This window comes from Camellia sinensis, chromosome 2, assembly GCF_055761805.1.
Source record: "Camellia sinensis isolate YWXY chromosome 2, ASM5576180v1, whole genome shotgun sequence".
Lineage (NCBI taxonomy): Eukaryota > Viridiplantae > Streptophyta > Magnoliopsida > Ericales > Theaceae > Camellia > Camellia sinensis.
Window position 1 is genome coordinate 222,101,680 of NC_138962.1, and position 6,565 is coordinate 222,108,244.

Sequence of the window (6,565 nt, forward strand, 5' to 3'; positions counted from 1 at the left end):
TATTGTTTTCTTGATGGCTATTCGGGGTATAATCAAGTCCCGGTGTACCCCGCTGACCAGGAAAAGACCACATTCACATGCCCTTTTGGCACATTTGCTTACAGGCGCATGCCCTTCGGGCTATGTAATGCACCGGCGACCTTTCAACGGTGTATGATGGCCATTTTCCCCAACATGGTGGAGAAATTCTTAGAGGTTTTTATGGATGACTTTTCGGTGTTTGGACCGTCTTTTGAGGAATGCCTTAGGAACTTGACTAGAGTATTAGAACGATGTGCTGAGGCAAACCTAATCTTGAGTTGGGAAAAGAGCCATTTTATGGTTCGTGAGGGTATAGTGTTAGGACATATTGTGTCCCCTCGAGGTATAGAGGTTGACAAGGCTAAGGTTGACCTCATTGCAGGCCTTCCTCTACCCAATTCCGTGCGTCAAATTAGGTATTTCTTAGGGCATGCAGGTTTTTACCGTAGGTTCATCAAAGACTTTAGTAAGATATCACGTCCTTTGTGTAGTCTACTGGTTAAGGACGCGCCTTTTATCTTTGATGAGGCATGTGTAAAGGCATTCGAAACACTAAGAATGGCCTTGACCACCGCCCTAATCATGAAACCACCAGATTGATCGCTTTCCTTTGAAATCATGTGTGATGCCTCTGATTATGCTGTCGGGGCTGTGTTGGGCCAAACGGTTGATAAGGCACCATTTGCTATATATTATGCTAGTTGTACTCTCTCGGATGCTCAATTGAACTACACTACTACCGAGAAAGAGTTGCTAGCTGTGGTCTTTGCCTTAGACAAATTCCGGTCTTATCTCTTAGGTTCCAAGGTCATAGTCTTCACTGATCATGCCGCTTTGCGGTATTTATTATCTAAGAAAGAGACCAAACCTAGGTTGATTAGATGGGTTTTGTTGCTTCAGGAATTTGATTTAGAGATCCGTGATAAGAAAGGTTCTGAGAATATGGTGGCGGATCATCTCTCCCGAATCCTCATTGAGTATAATAGCAACCCTCTTATTTTGCATGATTCGTTTCCGGACGAACAACTCTTCGAGCTGTCACAAGGGAGCCCCCGGTGGTTTGCACATATTGTGAATTACTTGGCCATTGGGCAAATTCCACAGAATTGGTCTAAGCAAGACAAAGACCGATTCTTTTTGCAGGTCAAGTATTACTTTTGGGAGGATCCGAAGTTATTTAAATATTGCTCCGACCAAGTGATCCGACGGTGTGTGCCGGAGAGTGAGGTGCATAGCATTCTTATATTTTGTCATTCTTCTGCATGTGGCGGTCATTTTAGTGGGCATAAAACGGCTGCCAAGATTTTACAGAGTGGGTTTTATTGGCCCATAATTTTTAAAGACGCCCATCAATTTTGTAAAACTTGTTTGCGCTGTCAGCAAATGGGTTCGATGTCTCGGCGTGACATGATGCCAATGTCACCTATTCTTGTGGTAGAAATATTTGATGATTGGGGAATTGATTTTATGGGGAATTGATTTTATGGGCTCTTTCCCGTCGTCATTCGGGTTTGAGTACATTCTCTTGACAGTAGATTATGTGTCTAAGTGGGTAGAGGCAATAGCTACCTGAACAAACGATCATAGAGTGGTAATCAAATTTTTGCATGAAAACATCTTTAGTCGTTTTGGGTTTCCTAGAGCCATAATAAGTGATCAGGGTACACATTTTTGTAACCAGTTCTTTGAGTCGGTAGTTAAGAAATACTCTATCATTCATAAAGTTGGCACTCCATACCACCCTCAAACTAGTGGCCAAATGGAAGTCTCAAATAGGGAGGTAAAACACATAATTGAGAAAACTGTGAGACCGGATAGGAAAGATTGGTCATAACGGTTAATTAATGCATTATGGGCGTACCGTACTGCTTATAAGACACCCATTGGGATGTCACCATATAGAGCGGTGTTCGGCAAAGCTTGCCATCTCCCGGTTGAACTTGAGCACCGAGCATTGTGGGCCATAAAGAAGTTTAACTTCGATATGGCCGCGGCGGGGCTCAACCGGAAATTGCAACTTAATGAGTTGGAGGAAATCCGGAATGATGCATATGAGAGTTCGAGAGTATTTAAAGCTCGGACTAAAGAATTCCCTGACAAGCACATCAATAGGAAATCCTTTGAACCCGACCAAAAAGTGTGGCTTTTTAATTCAAAATTGAGACTCTTTTCGGGTAAGTTAAGATCAAGATGGGATGGCCCCTTTGTAGTTGTTGAGGCATTTATTCATGGCGCCATTGAGGTGCGAGATCCAAAGACTGGCCACACTTTCAAAATGAATGGCCAAAGATTGAAACCATATATAGAGGGGATTGGGAATGGAGATATGATTGAGTCCATTGCTTTGATGGACCCATTTTACTACAATTAATAGATTCATTTCTTGTTCTCTTTTCTTTCCCTTCTTTGCTATTTTGTTTTTCTTTGTTCTTGTCATGTTATATTTGCATCTAGGAGACTTTAAATCCTCTAAAGGTGTAATTCCTTTGGTGTTTACCGTGCCCAAACGGCATCTGACGGTCTGGTATAGCCACCTAACCGTGTTTGTAGTGAGTTCCTAGGAGACCAACTGAGACGGTGGAAACTAGAGTTCGAATGGCAAAGCCTAGAACACAAAGGTTTGGGATTTCCGAGACTAGAGTCTGGTTTAAATACCCAGGGGTGTGGAGATTGCTTCAAAACTACCTCGACTTGAACTCTGTATGGCAGCCCCATAGGTTGACGTAGCTTTAGGCACCTCGATTCTGGATACCGAATCAACCTAGTCTGTCACCCTGTTGGAGAATAGGGAAAGTTACAAACACAGTTAGGGAGAAAAGTAGTACCCGTGGTTTTCGCGTGAAGATTATACCTTTAGTGGGCAGTCCGTTATCTTCTTATGTGCTATATTTATTTCGGATGTTAATTGAAGGTAGAAATGGTTAAGTAAACTTTGGGTTGTACTAGCCCGAAGGTTGTAAACTACGCTGGGTTTTATTACCTGGGGGATTCTGAAGTGGCAACTTTATACCATAACTTTGGTGCCTGTTGTTAGGTGTTGAGAGTTAGTTTTCCATTTTCTTGAAGCATGTACGCTTGCGAGTGCTTCTTGTTTTTGTTAAACTATGCTGTTGCAATGTAGCAGAAAAATGTCATTGCATGTGTGTGGGTGGAAGGGACCCTCTGTAGCCTGCGTAAGGCATTGATGTGTGTTTTTATTTTTAGTTTGTGGCACATCTCTTATTAACTAATTTCTGCGATGCTTAGCTCTTTGTGGTCTCAGTCATATTTAAGAGCAATTTTAGATGATTAGAACTTTGTGATTTTTGTCAAAAAGCATGCTTCTTAGTTTAATTTCTTTGTGTTTAAATAAAACAAAAAAAAGGGGGGGTGTTATACTTGTTCTTTAAAAAAAAAAAAATATTAATAATAATAACAGTAATGGGGTGTTATACTTGTTCTTTAAAAAAAAAAATTAATAATAATAATAATAATAATAATAATAATAATAATAATAATAATAATAATAATGGGGTGTTATACTTGTTTTTTTTTAAAAAAAAAAAAAAAAAAAAAAAAGAGGAGCCCAGACCGCTCGAGCGGTTGGGCTCGCCGCACGAGCGGCCCAGCTCGAGATGCATACTGCTTAGCGCCGCTGGAGCAGCCCAAATGCGCCGCAGGAGTGGCCCAAAATCACCGCTCGAGCGGCCCAGGTCCAAGCCAACCCAAAAAAAAAAAAAAAACAGCCCAGACCGCTCGAGCGGTTGGGCTCGCCGCACGAGCGGCCCATACCAATTTGGCTACTGTCTACGGCCGCTGGAGCGGCCCAATCTCGCCGCACGAGCGACCCACTCTAAAAAAAAAAAAAAAAAAAGAAGAAAAAAAAAAGTTTTGTTTTGTTTATAATTTATAATGCATAAATAAATAAATACATAAATACATACAATTCATTTTTAAAGAAAAAAATAAACACATAAATAAATTTTAAAAATAAATAAATAAATATACAATTTTTTATTACATATAAAAAATTTTTTAAATAAAATAATTGTTTATTATTTATTTATTTATTTATTTAATAAATCGTATTTTATTATTTTTTTATTTCCTATTTTCGAAAAAAAAAACCTTATCTAAACCCCACAAACCCACTCTCTTCCTATCCTAATCACTCTCATTCTCAGATTTGTCTCTCTCTCTGTCTCTCTAAACCTCACAAACCCACTATCTTCACCATCTTCTTCTTCCTTCTTCTTCCCTTCTCTTCTTCTTTCTTCTTCCTCCCCAAAACCATCTCACCGCCGGCGTCCTATAACCCTCTCTGTCCGTCGAATCTCCGTTGTTGCATTCAATGTATAGGCACGAATCATCCCGAGTAGTACGAGTCGTTTGCTCTAAACTATGTTAGCAAAACGACTCGTCTCGTACTTTGAATACAAACACAAAGAATACTAATGTATGGAAAACATTAAACAATCACAGAGAGTAAAATGCTTGAAGAGAAGAACGAAACAATTATTTATAAACTTCTAAAATATCCATACATTCATTCAAACCAAGTTATAATGAAAGCTCGTGAAAAATTCCATTACATAGCTAGGGTTTCATCAAAACCCTAGAAAATACGACTAGCTACTCATGGAGGAGTGGAAAGAGGAAGAAGATGAAGAAGAAGCCCCCATGGAAGTGTTTTCCAAGCTTTGGTAGTGTCTCCCCCTTTGGAACCCTAGCTTCCCTCCTTTCTGTATTCAATTTTCGAACCCTAACTGTGTTTGATTTTCTGTCTTTTATTCGGAGCAAAATAAACCAAAAAGTCCGTGCACGCGTCCCTAGGTGGCCCGCTCGTGCGGTGGTGGACCGCGCGTACGGTGGAACTTGGTCGCACGTGCGGTGGTCTGGTGGACTCGAATTTTTCACGTCTCGCTCGGAGATTTTGATTTCGCGCCCCTTTTGATTGAATTTTCATATTTCCTGTCAAATCCGTACAAGTGCACGAAACGCATCATCTCCACCAAATAAATAAAATTAAAAGACAAAAAATGTAACCTAAGTGGCCTCAATGTGGTACCTTTCGGCCTACATCACCGTTACGGCACTGTTACGACCGCTACGGCAGCCGCTATAGCTGACACACCTGTGAATCTCAATCACACTGCAAAAGCGGTCGTAACGGGTGGCAGTAACCACCAAAATCATTACGTAACAGCGTTACATAATGGTTGCGGCCGCTTTTTAAAACCTTGTGTAGGTCCTAATAAGTAAATTTATTGTCTAATAGGTCCTATGAGAAAAAATTGTTATAAAAAAAGTCACTAATTATAATTTTTAACGATAATTTATCAAAATCATGACAAAAAAAGTCATTAATTGTTAATTTTTAATGACATATATAAAAAATTGTCACAAATTTTTTTTAGCGACTATTTTATCAAGATTTATTTTCAATAGGACTTGATGAGAATTAAGTCCAACTATTAGGACCAATTGGTAGTTTACCCTAAAAAATATTAGCCAAAAACCAATCCCTCCGCCGCCATGGACAACCTGGACGGTGATTGGGTATGATATATGGGTGCGAGTGAAGGACTTTAAATCAATTTTTTTTTTTATTGTAGATCTTTCTTATTATTAAAAATTGAAGAGGAAGGTTATAAGAGATTGTTCGGGAAGTGTTAGATTAGTATATTTTTTAAATTTTTATGAAAAAATGTAAAATATGGATTAAGTTTAAAATCATGTGATAAAAAAATAATGTGACCCAAATAGAATAACATGTGTTATATTAAGCACTAAATTTCTCTTAACAAATATGAAAGATAAAGTGAAATTAAACAAACAAGCATACAGATATAGATAGGGTTGTAAGCGGTGCGGTTTGAGCGGTTTGAAAGTCAAATTATAAATTAAATAGCAGTTTGATGGATTGATGGTTTGATAAATTACAGTTTGAACAGTCTGAAGCGCATTAGCAGATTGAAAAATATTCTTAAACAATTATCAAGTATTTATATGATGTACAATACTAATTTACATAATATATATATATATATATATATATATAACACAAACTAATTCACGTAATATTTTTTATACATATAACTATTAATTTATAATAAATTTTATATATTTGTTTTTACTTTATATTTTATTAGATGTTAGAAATATATATCTATTAACTATAGTAAAATCGAGCCACTTCTCGAACGAATTATAAATTCTAAAATTTAAATTGTTAATATCAAATAGAGTAGCACGAATTAATATAAGGGAAATGCTAGAGAGCTCTAAATCTAGAGCTCTAATTTGAGCTCTAGTGATGTGTCAAAGCAAAAAAAAAAAAAAAAAAACAAAATAAAACAAGACACAAACATCACATCAGGGTGGGCCCCACCTTCCCATTAGAGCTATTAGAACTCTTTTATTAGAGCTCTAAAGCATTTTTGTTAATATAAATCAATGCAATTTTAAGGTACCGTTTGGTAACACTTACGTTTTCAGTTTTCAGTTTATATTTATAAAAATTTTAAAAACTCAAATAAAAACTTGTTTGGTAAAATTTTTGATT